We start from the raw sequence: 19,936 nt of genomic DNA on the forward strand, positions 1-19,936 counted from the left end.
GTCTCTCTTGTAGGATTTATGTTTACCACAAAATATACCCCAGTGATCCAAGAACTTGAATCCTTGCTTCCTGCACCAGTTCCCCAACCACACGTTCAAGTCCATTATCTCCCTGTTTCTGGCCACACTAGCCTGAGGAACTGGAAGCAAACCGGAGATAACCATCTTGGACGTCCCGCTTTTCAGCCTTCTTCCTAGTCCTCCGAAGTCTCGCTGTAGTATGTTCCTCCTCTTCTTCCCGACATCATTTGTGCCGACATGTACCACCACCTCTGGCTCTTCACCCTCATCCTTGAGGATTTCCTGCACTCTGTCCGCGATGTCTTTCACTCTAGCACCAGGAAAGCAACACACCATCCTTAAATCCCGTCTGCTGCCACAAAAACCCCAGTCAGTTCCTCTCACGATGGAGTCCCCTATTACCACGGCTCTGTGCGATGTCCGACTCTTCCGCTCTGCCTCTGCGGCAACTTTTGATTGACAAACTTGGCCGCCTTGCGAACTGGCAGTGTCATCGGTCTCTGCTTCCAAAAGCTTCAACTTGTTCCTGACAGGTACTTCTCCCGGGGTCTCTTGCACCTGTCTCCTCTCTACCTTCCTCATCATCTGCTCTCCTCTGCTCTCTTCTGGCATGATTGGTGTAATAACATCGCTGAAGGTCTTGTCCAGAAAGATCTCGTTTTCTCGGATGAGTCTAAGGTCTTCGAGTTTTTTCGTCAGCGCTGCAATATGCTCGGTCAATTGCTGAATGTGCACACATTTTCCACACATATATGAGCCAGACACACTGTAAATGTTTGCTATAAATTCTGTGTTATGATCGAGCCCTCCACTATCACCTGATGAAGGAGCGTCACTCTGAAAGCTAGTGTGCTTCCAATTAAACCTGTTGGACTATAACCTGGTGTTGTGTGATTTTTAACCTTCTTCTGAACTCAGCATCATGAAATCTCTGCTAACCTTATTAAATTTGTTGTATGATGTACCAATTCCCATAGAGACCAATAAGTTAGAGTTCAAATTCTGTGTGGCCAACTTAAATATCTCACTGCAAAATTTCAGATTTTAAGACATTTGTGGTACCAAACCAATTTAAGATCAGCACGGACCAATGTATTTTACTTAATAGGCAACTAATGCAGTAAACTACAGAAAATATATTACTCCCTTAACTTTCTAGCATGATTGAAAATTCCACGCTGCATTTAAATATTATACACCCTGTGCAGTCCTGAAGTGAACCAGATGAAAATTGCTCTCCAGGCTTGCTCCTCCCTTTTTTTTTGCTGAGTTACGGTACATACTGAAGGCCATTTTCCTCAGTCTTCTGAGAATCATAAAGTCAATTTCCAGCAGTGAGTTCTGCTCCAGCAATTCCTTCTCCCAGTCTCACCAGGGACAAATCTCACATTATTCTTAAATATCCACAGGTCCATCTCTTCAACGACCAAATGTTCTCCCACCTGCATTTGGCTGATCTTTAGCAAAAATAGTTTGTTCCATTGCGCACGCGTTCTTTCCCTCTGTCGTTTTGTCTCTGTCTCTGTCCAAGGTATTTGAGTCAGTAAATTTGATAATCTAAGGTCTGCCAATAACAAATCCAGCTCCCCCTTTCTTTGTGTCCAGGTGTAAGAGCCAACGTTTGGGTTTGAGATCTTGTGCTTATCTCCACGACTCCATTTCATCTTGAATTAATGGGGATGGTTTAATACACAACCATCTTGTAACAGTCTGTTCTGTTCTTGTTTACAAAGATGTCAACAAAGTCATTTGGTTTGGCTGGTTGTCAATCTCTGATGTGTAGTTTTGTGAAAATTTAGATACGAAACTTTAAGAGGAAACACGATTTTATTAGATGCTCTGGAATACAACTGTTTCTGAACTTCATATTATACTACCACTAGCAATGGACATTAGCTGAGTTACTAAATTTTTGTTAGGATTTGACTTCTCCATCTTGTACACTCAGAATTATTATTATGCTGTACATGTTGCATTTGGTATTTCAGTATGGTGTGAAATTGCATTAATAATATCTGGATAACCTGAAATTTTGCTGCATTGACGATATCAGCTTTTCCTGCCAGCATAATAGAAAGTCCAACAGAATGAAGCCCATTGTAAATTGAAGTTCTGGACTGATAACTCCAGGTTAGCTGAAAATGGTGACGGAAGTCACAATCACTTATTGCTTCCACCACACTGTTTTTCAAACATACTACTACTGTCAAGGCATCGAGAGTGAGGAGGAGAGGTTGAGTTGAATGTTTGGAATAAAGCCTTAGCATTATTCAAAGTCAATTTAATTGCCAAGAAAGGAGAATTAGTACATGAACAAATGAATGTCAATAAGCTGAATGGATTTTCCTTATCCATGAAGTTTGATATGTCCTTTCATCTCAGTTAAAGGCAAGTCAAAGTTTTATTTCTTTGTTTACTACTTGTAACTGAAGAAAAATGTCCAGTTTTTCTTTCTTTCGTGAAATAGGAATAACTCAACTGCTACTTTTTATGGAAAGTGTTGTCCTTGTGTGCAGTAAGCATTAATGGTCTCTTTGTAATAAGTTGTGAACAGTGTGTCCTTTTGTTCAGTCACTAAGATAATATCCTTACAATGTGAGGCTCATTTTATTGGGAGAGAAAATTAATTTAAGTTTACTCACAGCAATAAGAATTCCCATAAATATCACTCTTCAGCTATTTTCTAGTGGTTAGCATTGATTAAGATAGTAAACAGTTGTTTTGTGCTACTGAACGATGTTCAGTATAAAAAGATATTCACTATAAAAAGAGGTATTGCATTTTAGTGAGAAAAATAATGATATCACATATAACTTTAGGAAATACTATCAATGTGGTTGAGGAAAAAAGTGATCTGTTTTCAGATACACAAGTCACTGATAATTACAATACAGACTCATAAGGCCAGAACAAAAGCAAATCACAAACTGGAATAGTGCTTTCAAAACATTTTGCCCTGTGATTTCATTTTAATGTTTCACTTCATGTGATCCCAAAGTGAAAATTGTGGGATCGGGGTGGGGAGTTGTTGACCAGATATATGAAGTATTATGTAAGGACAAGATTGAGTTTGTGGTGTGATGTTGTATATATTAAAATAAACAAGCTCCAATTTAGAAGGCCAGGAGAAGTTTTAAGCTTGAGGGAAATTTCCACAGGCTAGAGTTAATTGTAATCTGCTTTGGAGTTTGAGCAGTCATCATCGAAAAGTGTGATGCTAGAAAAGCACAGCTGATCAGGCAGCATCCGAAGAGCAGGAGAGTCAATGTTCCAAGCATAAGACTTCATTTGTTCCTGCTGAAGAGCTTATGTTCCAGACGTTGACTCTCCTGCTCCTCAGATATTGCTTGACTGGCTGTGCTTTTGTAGCACCACACTTTTTGATTCTGATCTCCAGCATTTGCAGTTCTCACTTTCTCCTTGGAGTTTAAGCAGTCCTGTGAAGTCCCTCAATGAAGATGCTTGTACAGGCGAGTGCTCCAGTGCAGAGAAGCATATCATGAAATTTGGAATGGAAAATTAGTGATAGTCTTAGACCTGAGTAATTGAGATTAAACACTGAAGAGGTTACTTAAAATTAAGTATGTTTAAGCTCAGGTATATATTCACTCCAGAAAGAAGCTATCTACAGTTCCATTCTGTATACCAAAATCACAAGTGACATAAACCCATTAAAATGTTAGGGACAGAGACTCTGATGTGTGTACTGTACGAGTGGCATTTTTGGGAATCATACCAGGTGTTTTTTTTTTGGGTACTGTATCAGGGGTGTGTTTTGGTTACCATACACACTCCAAAGTATGATCTATTTTGTTAAGTTTCAGACTGGGATTTGACTTGTCAAGTAATAACATCAGCCAGAATCACAACAATTAGTGCTTTGGTAGCTATCATGTGTAAGATCATCAAGTCATCTCTCAGACAGTAACTGTTGCAGAATATCAGTCTGCAAGAAAGGAAGATAAGGGGTGACCATTCAAAAGATAGAAATACTTAATTTTATGCATGTTTTTAAACCATAGTTACCTTTCTCACGATGCAAATGTACGAATTTACATCTGTTTTCATCTTGCAGAGTGTGAACTAATATAAAAATACAGAGAAGTACACATTTTCAATGTCATATAACTTATTCGTCTTTAGAAGTAATTCATCAAAAAAGTTCAAATGTAGGAAATCAAATGGCTAGCAGCAACAATATAATAGCTAAACATGATAGTAAAGAACCATAATGCTTTTTTTTTAGTCTAAATCATCACAAACCTCTCGTCATTCAGGATGTAATTTGAACCAATTGACTTTAACCATGTATAATGCATTAAAGCATCTGTTCCATTTTTTCAACTCCATTAACTTGGTTTGTCATTTCATATGACTTTTGCAGATGTTCAGTGACATAGATTGTACATACTGGAGATGTGAAAGTAATTTAATATTTGGACTGTAACCACTGTAGAAAAATGCAAAAAAAAAATTAGCCTTCTGCCCTTCCCTTTGCATCTGTTCTGTATTTTTCGGTTTAATTTGATTCAAATTTTTAAAAGCATTTCTGGAGACAATGAGCAGAATATGGTATTTATTGAGGGGGAAAAGTAATCAAGGGGCTCACATGGAATATCATTTGAATGGTGTGATTATCTTAATTATTCCTTTTCAGTCATGAAAATTGTCCCATTGTATCTAGAAAATATGCTCTTGAGTATCTCACTAAAGAAATGAAATTGTGACAACATTATGAGATTATAAAAAATTTAAATCTGCACAGAGCTCTGGGACAGAGTTCTGTTTATTGCTAAGTGATCTTCATGGCTAAGAATTCCTAGTTTGAGCTCTTGATGTATTTGCCACATCACTGTAATATGTGCAGGATTTATGTGTAATGTGTGAAAAGAAATAAAATTCTCCCTTTGGCCTTAAACAAATATTACCCATCAGCAATCCAACTGCCCAAACGTAAATTCTGGAATGCTAGAGATGCAATTGATACTTCTGGGAAGAATTTGCATCTTGTATATTTGACATACATTCAATGTAAAATTTGTTTCCATACTGAAATTTTATTCTGACTGTGTAGAATTATGTGGAATGTCACAGAGGTCTCCAGCACACAAAAAAGGCCCTTTTCAGCACATGGCCCAAAGTCTTGTGTATTTATGATTCCAAAGTATACATCTAACCACTTGCTGGATGTTAAGAAGAGTTTTGCTATTACCACCTTTTACAGGCAGTGAGTTGTCAGATTCCAATTTCACTCTGGCTGGGGAAAAAAAAATCCACATCCCCTCTAAACGTCATGCCGCTTATCGTAAATCTACGACCCATGGTTATAGATCCCTCCATCAAAGTTCCTTCTTCTCTGTGCTAATAACACCCATTGTAATTTTTTACATCTCAATCACGTCCCCCTCAGTCTCCTTTGTTACAAGGAAGATAACCACAGCCAACTCAATCTCACTTCACAAGGAAAACTTTCCAGCCCACGCAACATCCTCGTACATATCCTCTGTACCCTCTCCAGCAGTATCACATTCCTCCTCTCATGTGGATTTCAGAACTGCATATAATACTCTAGCTGTGGCCTAACCAATATTTTATACAATTCCAATATAACCTCTGCGCCTTGTCTAACAAAGGCAAGTATCCCATGTATCCTCTTTATCACTTTATTTATCTACCTTCCCACCTGATGAGCCGCTAGATGTGCAGAGTATGTCTGATTCTTGGTGCTTCCCAGAGTCCTACCTTTCATCATGTATTGTTTATTATACTAGAGTGCATCATCTGGCAATTGTCCAGATTGAATTCCATTTACCACTGATCAACCCATCTGACCAGCCTGTCTATATTCTTCTGTAATCTAAGGCTATCCTTCTCACAATTTACCATCCTACGAGTTTTCACATCATCTGCAAATGTCTTGATCAACTCTCTTCCATTCAAGTCTAAATTGATTATACCTACCACAAACAGCAAAGACCCTAACACCAATCCCACAGTGCCCATTGGCCAGTGGCTTCCAGTCATAAAAGCCTCCTTGACCATCACTGTCTGCTTCCTGCCATTCAGCCAATTCTGGATCCAGTTAGCCAAATTTCCTTCGATCCCTTGGGGGGGGGGGGGGTCTTACTTTCACAGGACCTTATCAAAATCTTACTGAAGTCCAAGTAGACTACATCAAATGCAGTGCCCTCATCTACATGCCTGGTCACCTTTTCAAAAACTTCAATCAAGTTGTTCAGTCATCACCTCCCTTAACAAAACCATGTTGACTGATTAACCCTGCTTCTCCAAATTCAGATAAATTCTGTCCTTCTGAATCGGTCCAATACCACTGAGTTAGACTGACTGGCCTGGAATTTCTTGCTTTATCTTTCTTGAAAGTGTTCTTCCCTTATGCAGTTTTTCTGTATAAATCCTTTTTTTTTCAAATTACGACAAGAGAGCAGTTAATGTTAAACTATTATGGCTTTTTTCCCTCTGCAGCTACAGAGTCCCTAGACTATATTTCCTTCCAGCATCAGTAATAGAAGTTGGGACTAGTATTATGTCCTGAACACATTGGTCTCCACCCCTAATGCATAGACACAGCACATGGAGAAGAAGGCACTCATTGTGAATTTTCACTGAGGAGCCCAAAGTTATACATGTGACAAAGACACTTTAATTTTAGTGAGTTTTGAGAAGATTTGGAGCTCAGGTTGAGGTTCTGGATGTAGGTTTGTTTGCTGAACCTTCCAGCTCAGCGAGCAAACCTATATCCACAACACTTTAATTTTACTGGAGGACTTAAATTTTGAAGGCTTGTGGAAAAATGAATTTATTTCATGTTTTGAGTACATACTTGGAGTGGTTTGTTTTAAAGATGTCATTGAAAGTTCACTATGGACATTAATGTTTTTTTAAAGCCTCTAGAAATTACGTGACTGGTGCTAACTGCTTGCTTTGATGTAGACCCTGCTGTGGCTGTTTGAATGTACGACTAGCTCAGAGGTTTCTTGTTTACATCTGGTTTATTTGAAGGCAAACTAGGAAAAAAAACACACCTGGAGAAAGCTTGCTCTGAACAAGCTAAGCAGCTGATTGCTCTCATTTGTGACACAAAAACCATCAACATCAATTCAAAAAATAATCTGTTTGTCCTTCGTGATTGAAAGAACACCACAAGATTGTGTACCCTCTGCAAGACTTCAGCGATAACCCTGCATAATTACCGACTTGTCCACATGGGGATTTGTGTGCATGTGCATGCGTATGTGTTGACACTGCTGCCTCAGTGTAAGGGACCCAGGTTCAATAATGGTCTGTGTGGAGCTTGCACATTCTCCCCATGTCTACATGTGTTTACCCTAGCTGCTGCCGTTTCCTTCCACAGTCCAGACATCGGGCTGTTTTCCCTGGAGCGTCAGAGACTGAGGGGTGACCTTATAGAGGTTTACAAAATTATGAGGGGCATGGATAGGGTAAATAGGCAAAGTCTTTTCCCTGGGGTCAGGGAGTCCAGAACTAGAGGGCATAGGTTTAGGGTGAGAGGGGAAAGATATAAAAGAGACCGAAGGGGCAACATTTTTACACAGAGGGAGATACGTGTATGGAATGAGCTGCCAGAAGAAGTGGTGGAGGCTGCTACAATTGCAACATTTAGGAGGCATTTGGATGGGTAGATGAATAGGAAGGGTTTGGTGGGATATGGGCTGGGTGCTGGCAGGTGGGACTAGATTGGGTTGGGATATCTGGTCGGCATGGACGGGTTGGACCGAAGGGTCTGTTTCCATGCTTTACATCTCTATGACTATGTGCCAGTTAGGTGGATTGGCTTTGCTAAATTGTCCATAGTGACTAGGGATGTGCAGGCTAGGTAGATTAGCCATGGTAAATGCAGGGTAATGGGGATTATGTCAGTGCTGTATGGAGGGTTAGTGCAGCCTTGATGGGCTGAATCACCCCTTTCTTAGCTGTGTGAATTATATGATTCTATATACTTCAATATAACTGGCTATGGATGTTAACTTTTGAAATGAGCTCTATTTTAATGATAAACCTCTAAAAGGAACCTGATTGATGCATCTTGCGGTTTGAAACCTCATAAAGTACAGCTTGTTCTGCTATAATGTGCATTTTATTAACATGAATTCACTGTGACATGATTGAAGAATTGGGGACACTGTTTCTAAAGCGCAAACTTTTAAAATGTGTTTTGGCTGTAACGCAATTACATCGCCAACACTTAAGCACTTTTTCTAAAGTGCGATTTTTCTGTAATGCAGGGTTGCATAAGAATGCAACCATCACATTACAGGAGAAATACCTGTATTTAATTGGTCATTTTGGTCACTGGAGAGGTATTTGTCTTTTATGTTCTGATCCATGGAGTAATGAGACTTGTGTGATTGCATACTTCCAGCCTCAGTCATAATAGTTGGCATGATAACAAGTTTATTGTTCAGTCAAGCATAGCAAATGTGTCCTGAATGCTCGGGGGCCACTAGGAGTCCTTGCAACTTTATGGGAGCAGCAGGTTACAATGGCAACTAAGCAATGACAAGGACAAAACAATGAGGCACTCCAACCTGCCACCAACTCTACTTAACCAAACATTGCTCTTGCAGCCTGTCTGCTGCTGAAGGATTGAAGGTAATAGTTCTTCTTTACATGCAGTTACATATTTATGGTTTCCTGGAGTACTGCTCCCAACAATCCCAACCCTCCTTTAACTGCAGTTAACTAAGCTCCTGTTGAGTCTATAGGGATCAGGTAGCCTTGTCAGCCGTGAAACCACCTCCACTAAAATAGTAATCACTGAGAATAACATTGGACAATCCTGGTGCCCATATTTTCAGGTTCTTCTACTTCTAATATTTTCCCCTGATGGCATATGAAAATCATTCTAATGGGCGACAGATTTCTTAAAGGAACAGACTCTGCCTTGGATCTGCATTCTAACTTTAACACCATGTTAAGTGAAATCTATCATGAATGTGAACCTTAGTAAACATTTATTTTCCCTTTTCTTAGTTACCCATGCTAATGTATATTGGAGTGTCCCTGTATAGTCTTGGTAATGGTTAAGTAACTCAATACAGGCTGGGATAGAATTTTGGATTGTTCAAGTCTTGTAAGATTCAGCATCACACCATATTCCTTGTTCTACACAGTTCATAATTCCTCTTTTAAGAAAAAGCACAGTAAATCATTATTTTGTTGGATATATTCAGCATAATGTCTCATCCCCTGATGTTCTAACATGCCTGTAGAATGTTGATTTGTTGTTGGTGATATTCCTGTTTGAGGTAACTTGTAAACTTTGATATTCCTTTTATAGTTGGGTCATATGGATAATCTGTTTGGTATGTGCAGTGTAAAGCAATGGACAAGACCTGCTTAGCTGCTGGCAAGCCCTTAATGATTTAATTCTGTTTATACTTCCACAGCAGAGAGGGCAATATAACAAAAATGCTTGATCTTGCTCTATACTGATGTGTGGGATTATGAAATTGCATGCTGTTATAAATGAAAGCTGACTGAAATAAGTTACAGATATCCAAAGAAATTTGTAGAAAATAGCTCGTGGGTTTTCCAGTTTCTTCTTAGTTAACAGATGTTTTGACAATGGAGTCATTAACTAATAATAACAAATATGATTGGTAAATTAGTCTACAAAAGGCCCATGAATCACTTGGAAAAGTCCCAGTGATGGAGAGCTTCAGAAACCATTGATCCAAAATCATCCTTTTTCTTTCAAATATAATACAGGTACTCTAACAGGTCTCTTAGTATGTACTATGCTCAAAATGGACTTCTGAAAGCAGTCCATCTAAGTTGCACCATCTGACAGATGTTGCTCTTGATTAATTGATTATTCTGTTTGGATTTTGAAGACTTTTAAAAAATTCATTCATTGGATTTTGCTGTTAAGATCAATTATGGACGGACAATAAATTTTGGTCTTGAGTGGTGAGCTGCCTTCTTGAATGTGACTGAGATCCTTCCTAAGTCTTTTCAGAAGGATTTTACAAATCAAAACATGTTACTGTGCTCTGTTCTGAAGAAGAGTCATAACAGCCTTGAAAGATTAACTCTGTTTCTCTCTCTGTGCTGCTTTTTTTCAGATTTCCAGCATTGGTGGAATTTGGCTTTTATATTGCAGGGCTAGACCAGTTATAGGAAACATATTTCCTTTGTTAATGGAGAATAGGTCAACATGCTTCGAGCTATAACTTTTGATTTTCTTTTTTTTAAATTCTGAGGTGTCAATGAAAGAGGTAAATAGTGTTTACAGCATTATTTGTTCTAATTGGTTTATTTAACAATTGATTATTGCATTGTAACATATTGTATACCTATGCTTCGTGCAGTTCAAATATTGTAACACTGCTTGACCCAGTATGTATGATTTTGTTTAGACAAAGAGGAATTGGAAGCAGTTTGTGGAGCCTTAAACATAGGTATAGACTGATTGGACATTCTAAATAGTACTTCTGATCTAAAAGTTGTATTGCATTATGTATTTAAGCAAATAAGCAATCAGATGAATCATCTCTTCAGTAAGATTTAATTAACAACCTTGTTTCATTAAGGGTAAATAGAGGAACATCAGTTTGCAGCCTGTCAAGTAAATTAAATGGTTGTTTTGAACACAGGAGCCAATTAAATCAATTAAACATGCATCTGTTTCAGTGAGGGTTTGTTTAGATTTGAATAACTGTAGATCATCTTAGACGATGCTGTCATCACAAATTATAATTTTGCCATAGGAACAGTATGTTTTAGTGAGATATGAGATATTGAAACAATAATTTTCCTAAAGATGATTTCTGGTTTTGAGTGTCTCCTTTTATAGTTAGGAGAGGCTGATTATGAAAATTATATGTCATAAATAAGTGCGTCTTCTATCTAATACGATATCCACCTACTATTTTTGTTATTTTCTATCATTTTAGAATGCAACAGTCAGCTTTGGCCACTTTTTTTGTCGTAAAATTGCCAGCTGGTAAAATGGTGCAATTAAAGTGAAGTGCTCTGGAGTGGAATGCTGGTAGCATTGAAAAAAGGCCTTGTTTTGACTAGAGTTGACAGACCATGAAGATTTCAGTGTCCCACAGTCATATGAGATGTTCAAGGTTACAGTGTGAAGTAAGTGCTATTGTTATTGAAACAAAGTTCACAACCTGAATTTGATTTTCCTTTTATTGAGGGTGCAGGTCCGAAATTTAGTGATGTCCAACCCAATTCCTCTCCTAAACAAGACCCCTAGAGAAATCAGCATTACCTTGTGCCATTCTATCTTTAGTATAGTCTCAACCAGTCCCTATTGATGACTTTGTGACTAACTAAACTGCATTAGTGCACTATTAGCACACATATCAGGGCGACTTTCATTCCAGAGATGTGTAGAGATGGAGGGGTGTTTTTTTGGCTTGGCATTCCAATCTCGGAAGAAAGTGCCTGCAGAAGCAGGATTTTCAGTCCTCAGGGGCTGCTGAACTTCGAGGTAGTTTATTCTAATAAGCTGCTTTTAAGCAGTGATAATATACTCAAGTTACAATCAAAAAAAATTAAGGGCCCCCGCCCTCATATTCCTGATGCTCCATTCATGCAATTCAATGCTCCTCCATTTATCCTCAATGGCTTCTCATATTCTTGATGCCCCTTATGCCTATCCATCCACCCTTACTTGACTCTGATGCATTTATTGTCAAAAAATGATACGTGTCCATTCACCTGGTAATTTCCCTGTGTAGAATGAATGGATCCTGTAACAAGTACTAAAGCAGGAAATGTAAGCATGTGACATATACTTATATGTGCAAATAAATATTGTACAGTTGTCAAAATAGATGCAAGAGAAAGCTGTCAGTTGGGCAATGTTTCCCATTGGGCATAGCTGTTTCGACTGAATATTAGATCCCTGAACACTCAGCTCAGCATTGTTTTGCCATTTTTTGGAGATTCCTATCCCCAATTAGGAGCCAACCAGGTTGGGACTAAAGGGTGCAGACTGGAAATCAGCACTAGGCTGCACTCTTTTCCTACTGCGATGAATGTTGGAAAGCTGAAAATGGAGTCAGGAATCCTGGAAAAACGGCTACCCACCAACCAAAACAGTCTCCCTGATTCTGTCAAAATCCGGCCAGTAGTGAGGCATCACTACATTCGTTTAAGTCACTATCAATCATGTCAGGAAGTGACTATAATTCTGATAATCTGGCATCAAATGTAAAGAGAGGGAGGGAGTTAATGTTTTGAATCTGGTATGACCTTTCTTACTTTAAAATCAGCTGTAACTGAAATGTGACTTTTAGCTGTAGTCTAATAAGTTGATTGAAGGAATAGCTAACTAAGTAGGATGTGGAACATGATACTTGTGATACCTGAGACCTTGAACATTTTGTCTATATTGTGCAGTTCAAAATTCTGCAAAGAGGATTCTGCTTAGGTGCATTACTAGCAATCCTATTTAAGTTTGGGGAAGAAATAATGTAGAATGTCTGACATTACATCCATCTGCCCCCATACCCCACCCAACCCCAGGTACAATGCTCAGACTTTTCACCATGAGCTCAGGAATAGACTGTGGAAAATGTATTAAGCTAGTACTCCACTCAAGAACTACACAAGAACAAAAAAAAAGACTGTAAAATGTAACAGGAGAGTTGACGTTTTGAGCATAAGCTCTTCATCAGGAATTGGTGCGGGAGGGCTGGGTGGTGGTGTAAGGGGGCTGAGAGAGAAATGGAAGGGGTGTGGTGTTGCAAAGGGGCTGAAAGATAAATGGGAGGATGGGGGTGGTGCAAGGGGGCTGAGCGATAAACGGGAGGGAGGTGGGGCTTGGCAGGTAGCTGGAAATGTGATAGGTAGATGAAGGTGGGGAGGTGATGGTGATAAGTTGGAGCGGATGGGCGGGAAGGGAGATGGATAGGTAGGACAATTCGAGAGGGCGGTGTCAAGTTAGAGGGTTAGATCTGTGATAAGGTGGGGGGAGAGGAGATCAGGAACCAGGTGAAATCAACATTGATTCCGTGTGGTTGGAGGGTCCCAAGGCGGAAGATGAGGCGTTCTTCCTCTAGGCGGCTAGAGTTTGGCAGTGGAAGATGCCAAGGACTTGCATGTCCTTGGCGTAGTGGGAGGGGGAGTTGAAGTGTTGGATAGGGTAACCACAACGAGAGGGTGGAACTTTGCCACTGTTAGGACTTATACTATGATGGACAGATACATCTCCGGCAGGCAATTGGTGAGAGTGCGGTCAAATGTTTTTATCCCCCCCTGGTGGCTTCCTCACCACTTGCCATAGACCCATTCCAGCCACTGTATCCCAATAATGGACATTTGAAGTATCCCACCCAGAAAACCTTGTCTATTGAGGACAGGGTTCATCAAATGCCAGTTCTTAAACGCTTGAGCACGAATAGCAGAGTTCATGGGAAAACAAAAAAACTCTAGAAACCTCCTTGGATCTTGGTCCTTAGTTTGTCACTCAGACCTACTTAGATAGCTGATTAAAACTAAAAATGTTCTAATACTCTGCTGGTTTTTGGTTACAGTGGATCATATGAAACATTTTGCCAAGCTGGGTTCTGACTGTCAGAAAGGTGTGGTGCTAAAATAAATTAATCTCATAAAGAATGCATAGTATGAGGCTGAGCATTCCTAATTAGCAATATTATATTACACTTGAGAACAAGTATAGGTCTGAAATGGGGAAGGAAACTTTCTCAATCTTTGTAGACCACAGAGGATGTTCTGACAGAAGAGACAATGGGGGCTGGATGATGAGGTGAAAGGTCGTTGGAATATATATGAACGTCTGGTGGATCGGCGTTTCAATGCTGTTTTACTTTGATTAATCATATTTAAAGTGTGACCCCCTCCAAGTATTCAACAAGCCATAGTAAAATCACATTTATGAAGTTATCCATGCCTCATTCTTTTCCCAAATGCACATCGTCTGATATTTAAAGGATTTTGAATTCTATCTTTATTTGAGTAATTGAATCGATCTTACTCCGGTTCAGCAAACCTTTTCATTCATCAGATCAGAATCCACTAAAATATTTCAAGGCCTTTTCATGTTATCGGAAATTATATTCCCCCAGTGGGTTATCCTAAGACATTTTAAAATGGTTCTAAATGTATAGATATTTAGAAGTCAGCATTTATGTGTAAGGAGCCACCCAGGAAGTACATTTGTTCATCTTGCAGTGACTCTCCAGAGATTAGCAGCTCAATCTCTGCATGCTCTCGTTCAAGAATTTTTCTCAGCATATCGAGGGCCAGCTGCAGCCTGAACAGTGGATTCTTGGCTATTACATCTGTTTTTATTTTATGTAGCCTAGTTTTATCTTGCTACCCTGAGTTGGGAACTGTAACAGCAACCAATCAACTCTTAAGAGTTTCAGGACAATATTTTAGAAGATCTTTGAATCTACACTCCAGCAGGTTAAGCATATGCAGTACAGAAGCTGCACCACTGGCAAGTAATTCAGAACAGCAAGTAATTTGGATGGCACTCCGATCTAAACAAATGGAGACCAATCCTAGCTTTTCCTTCAAATCTGAAGTCATGAATTCACTTTAGGATATGGCTCCTTTGGAGTAATTCAGTGTTGACTGTGCAGCCTTCAAGTCCACTGCTCCTGTCAAGTGGTAGAAATATGTGAAACTGTGATGGCTTGATTTATTTTTCTTACAAGCTTATTGTAGTTTGAAAACCTCAAGCCCAGTCTGATTAAGCTCACATGACTGTACCATTAAAGTCTTTACTGCACTGTTAGAATCTGAGAAAGTACAGCACAATAGATCATTCAATTATTCCTGAACTGAGACTAATGGGTGGTGAGGGAACTGACCGGAAATGTACCAGCCCTTGTTCTTGCAAATCAAACTCTGGCAGGTGCACCTGTCTGTGACAGTATTGGTGAGACCGATTATCGCACATTCCTTGTGGAGACAGTCCTGAGTTTTCACTGGGGACATGTCCATTGTTTTATGTTGCATCACCACCATTGCTGAATAGGATAGATTCAGAATAGATCAAAATAAATCAAGCATGACATGGGGTGAGCTATCAGTATCAGCAAAATATATAAGGTCATGATGCACCATAACTTTTGATCTATCATTGCCATAAATCCAGGAGGGTGATGTTGGTTCACTGAGGCATGCAGCAGACCATGCTAGGATTATTCTAGAGTCAATCTTAAGCAGTTGCATAACCAATCGATCAGATCAAAGCATTCCTGCCACATCTAATCGCAAGTGATCTGAACCTTCCAGAAACTAATGGAAGGAGGAGGCTCCGTGAACATCTCCATTTGTGATAATGATAGAGACCAGCATGTGACTATAGAAGACAAAGCTAAGTGCTTTCATCCAGAATTGAATTAGTCATCGCTGCCTTCTCTTGTGGTTGTCATCACAGAAGTCAGAATTCAGTCAATTTGATTCACTTCATATAATAACAAGAGATGGTTGAGCACTGGATACAGCAATGGCTTTGCATCCTGTCAACATTCCAGTTATAGTGCTGAAGATGTGCTCCAAACTTTGCTGTACCTCTAGCCAAGCTGTTCCATTACATGTACAGCATTGCCATTTACCTAATAAAGAAAATTTCCCAAACATGTCCTGCCTTCAAAAAAGGAAAAATTCAATCTGAACAATTACCATTCTATCAGCATTTGTTTAATCATCAGAAGGGTGATGCAAGAGATCTTTGAGACATGAAGCACACTGCACATCGTTTAGTGGATTATTTGTAACCCAGTCTGGATTTTGCAAGGATAACTCTGTTCCAGATCACTTTACAGCTTTGGTCAAGAAAGCTGAATTCCTGGAATGAGTGACTGACCTTGATATCAAGGAGTGTTAGTAATCTTGAAGTTGATGGGAATTGGGGAATAATTTCATCCCAGCCACAGGACATTACCTCCGAAATTAATGCCCTAATTGGGAAATAAATTGTGTTTTAGAAATGATGTTTCTCCAGCATTGGATCAGATAGGGGAATGTTTACTGATAATGCACCCCTTGAGTATATCAATTCCTTGCAGTTTGATAATGATGCAATTTGAGTAACTCAGATAAGTGGCAAAGAGTGTTGGTGCCATATTACTGCTGGGTAGTGTTTATCTCCAATAAGGAAAATAAACCACACTTACTTGTTATTCAACAGCATTACCATAGCCTAATTTCCCATCATCAACATCTTGGGAGGTTACCATTGACTGGAAGATTAACTGGACAGCCATATAAATACTTTCCTGAAGGAACAAGTCAGAAGCCGAATATTTTGTGATGGGTGACATGCCTTCTGACTCCTTGGAATCTTTCATTAGATACAAGTCCGACATATGAGGCATAGATGAAAGCCCCATAGAGCCATAACTTGGAGGTGCCAGTATTAGACTGAGGTGAACAAAGTTAAATATCACACAACACCAGTTTATAGTCTAACAGGTTTATTTGAAATCACTAGCTTTTGGATCGCTGCTCCTTCATCAGGTGGTCAGCTTACCTCCACAACCACCTGATGAAGGAGCAGTGCTCCAAAAGCTAGTGCTTCCAAATGAACCTGTTGGATTATAACCTGGTGTTGTGTAAAATCAGAGACAGCATGCTATAAGCGTGATACCATCCTGTACAAAACAATTTGATTAACTAGCACCACTATTTTAGACATTCACTCCTTCCACCACTGGCACAAAGTGATTGCCATGTGTACTATCTACAAGGTGCAGTGTGGTGACTTTCCCGGGGTCCTCGACAGCGGCTAGCAAGCCTTTGAATTCTGCCATCTGGAAGCACCACCAACTCTGTCTCCTCCAAGTTGTCTCTGGGTCAAAACCCAGCATTTCTCTGCCTAACAAAACAATGTGAGGTAATCTTCTTCATGTGCACTTGGAACAGTTCAAGGAGGCAGCTCACCACCACTTTCTGAAGAGCCATTAGGAATGAGCAGTAAGTGAGCATTTCCAGTCATGTTTGCACCTTAATGATTGGTCTTTTAAAATAAAACATGGCCCTTGTGTTTGCTGTGTACATGCAAGCATGTATCTTTTTGTACCAGGTGTTTCATTTCATCCTGTTGAAATCAGGATGACCTACATTGTAACCTTTTTGCTGTCTTTCACTTGACTATTGAATTCCTCCCAGCGCCTCCATTCCAACTAGGAGTATGTGGGAAGCAGCTCTTATGAATTACTGAGGAAAAGAAATGTGTTTCCTTAAACCAAGCAAGATTAAATAAATTGCTGTGATATGAATAGAAAGCTGTCATATGAAAACTGTTCACTACAATGTAATCTTTTCGTAACTAGTTTTCTAGTGTAAGATGTTCAGTCTACATTGTTTCACAATCATCTTATCCATCTTGTCTGTTGATGGCTTGGTTTGATTGTCTTGTAGGCTGTGGAAATAGAGAGCCTCCATGTGACAATTGAAATCTTAAAGGAACGTTTCCTTCTGAAGTGCTATAACTGAGTGCAGTTATTTCTAATTGTTTTAACTAAGCGCCTTTCCATGAGACACAAAATAGCTTAATAGTTACTTGATTCAACATTCTTAGATTTGGATGTATATGTAGTGCCCAGGAGCACAACTACATCAAAGATAACTGTAACTCAAATTGAACATATTGGATAGTGGTCATTTAGGACAACTGATGCTAAATTTGCAAGATTCCTATGTGCCTCTGCTCAATTCAGCTAAAACAAAATGTGGATTCATTCCACCACCCTTTGGAGCAGCCCGGATATATATGATCGAGGGGGAAATATTGGTAATATCACAAAGCAAGCAAAATTAAACTGTGAACTGAAGTGAAAAACACTATAGCTCCAGAAGACCACAGAGCTGCCCTATCACTAGAGAGAGATGACTTGTGGTGAACTTGACGTGAAGGTCACTACATCTCATATGAGGAGTGAGTTGAGAAGGCGATGTCTTCATGGTGACCTCAGCCAGTACAGGAACTGAACCTGTGTTATTGGTGTTACTCTGTATCACAAACTTATATCCACCCACTGAGTTAGCTGACGCCACATCACAATGATATTTAAGGAAAGCTGCCATTTGAAAATACTTCTATACAAAGAAATCTGCAAATCTTACCATGAAAATTCCCTCTCCCCGGGAGTAACTTCTGTTGTAGCTACGATTTCTGCTATGTAGTCACAAAAGTTCCAGATGATTCTGGAATATTTATCAAAATTCCCCTCTTCACCAATGAGCATCACTCCGTAAAGGAAGATCAGTCTTAATTAATTTTAGATGAATTGTGTCAACTAATTAACCTTGCATCTCAGCACTTTTTAACCCATAAAAGCAAGCATGTTACCTGAATAGAATTTGGCCCTTTTTTTGTTGTGTGTTGGCATTTTGACAAGGATGGAGTTGTTGATTTTACATGATACGCTTTCTTAGTACAGTGGAACAGATTCTTCTTTACCCTCCAGTTTAATGGGATCCAAATGGACATAAAGGTAAATATGGGTGCTGAGACTCACCTAGCTCACTACTCTGACTCTGTGACCCTTCGTGACCTGCTTGTGTTCTAATAATGATGGGAGATAGTTTGATAGGTGAAATGTTAACCTGATATCCTCCTGACTTGGCTGATTAAATTATACTGTTTCCTGCATGCCAGGTTAAAAATCCCCTCCTATTGCTTCATATGAGCTTCTGTTATATGTGCTTGTGGAATGATGTTCCTTGAAAATGGTACCTAGTGTTATGCTTTAATATGTTTTCTAAACTGTTAGCAAATTTTGTCAAATCATTTGGAAGAGTAAATCAGGGCAGGATTTATACATTTAATGGTAAGATACTGGGAAGTGTTGCTGAGTAAAGAGACCTTGGATTGCAGGTTCATAGTTCATTGAAAGTGGAGTTGCAGATAGGATAGTGAAGAAGGCACTTGGTATGCTTTCCTTTATTGGACAGAGTATTGAGTGTAGGAGTTGGGAAGTCATGTTGCAGCTGTACAGGACATTGGTTAGGCCACTTTTGGAAAATTGCATGCAATTTTGGTTTTAGTCCTGTAGGAAGGATGCTGTGAAACTTGAAAAGGTTCAGAAAAGATTTACAAGGATATTGCTAGGGTTGGAGGGTTTGAACTATAGAAAGAGGCTGAGAGGTGACCTTATGAAGATTTATAAAATCATGAGGGGCATGGATAGGTAAATAGATAAGGTCTCTTCTCTGGGCTGGGGGAGTCCAGAACTAGAGGGCATAGGTTTAGGGTGAGAGGGGAAAGGTTTAAAAGAGACCTAAGGGTTAACCTTTTCATGCAGAGGATGGTGCTTGCATGGAATGTGTTGCCAGAGGAACTGGTGGATGCTGGTAAAATTACAACCTATACCCATCCAGATGCCTTGTAAATGGAATAGGAAGGGTTATGGGCCAAGTGCTGTCAAATGGGACTCTATTAATTTAGGATATCTGGTTGGCTGAGTTGGAACAAAGTTTCTGTTTCCATGCTGTACATCTCTGACTCTGTGTTCATACACACAGATCAATTATGATTATGTTGCATTCCACCATTATGACAGAGTTTTAATAAACTTCCAGTCATGTAGCGGAATAAAATAGTGCTCTTGGGAAACATTCCCTTGTGCATAGCAGCTTCTTGTTTTTTTTGTGTGTTTCCAAATGCAGCATTTGTTAATTGTGGCATCTGCACTGTACTTTGAACAGCCCTCATGTCTGTTAGTAAAACATTGATTAATATAGTGTTAAAATTATAACAACATTGTGGTTGCTGATACATTCTAAATTATTAAATGGAAGTAATGCTTAAGAAATTTTTAAAATCCCCTCATGGAAACATCAACATCTGTAGAAAAAGGTAGAGTTACAAAGTTGCAGCTAATATGTAAATTATGCAAAATTACATGCGCTGCTTGAGGTAGAAGTCCAGTTT

General features: G+C 39.3%; 1 protein-coding gene across 4 annotated transcripts in view; it reads left to right on the forward strand.

The window, feature by feature from the left end:
• Nucleotides 1-19,936, forward strand: part of arhgef10 (Rho guanine nucleotide exchange factor (GEF) 10) — a 281,643-nt gene that overhangs the window by 12,070 nt on the left and 249,637 nt on the right. Inside the window, exon 2 of one of the 4 annotated variants that reach the window (XM_043679127.1) lies at nucleotides 10,959-11,151. The exons of the other annotated variants lie outside the window; for them this stretch is intronic. The gene's annotated coding sequence lies outside the window, so the exon portion shown is untranslated. The remainder of the gene's footprint in view (nucleotides 1-10,958; nucleotides 11,152-19,936) is intronic. 4 annotated transcript variants of the gene reach the window in all.

This window comes from Chiloscyllium plagiosum, chromosome 3 (assembly GCF_004010195.1).
Source record: "Chiloscyllium plagiosum isolate BGI_BamShark_2017 chromosome 3, ASM401019v2, whole genome shotgun sequence".
NCBI lineage: Eukaryota > Metazoa > Chordata > Chondrichthyes > Orectolobiformes > Hemiscylliidae > Chiloscyllium > Chiloscyllium plagiosum.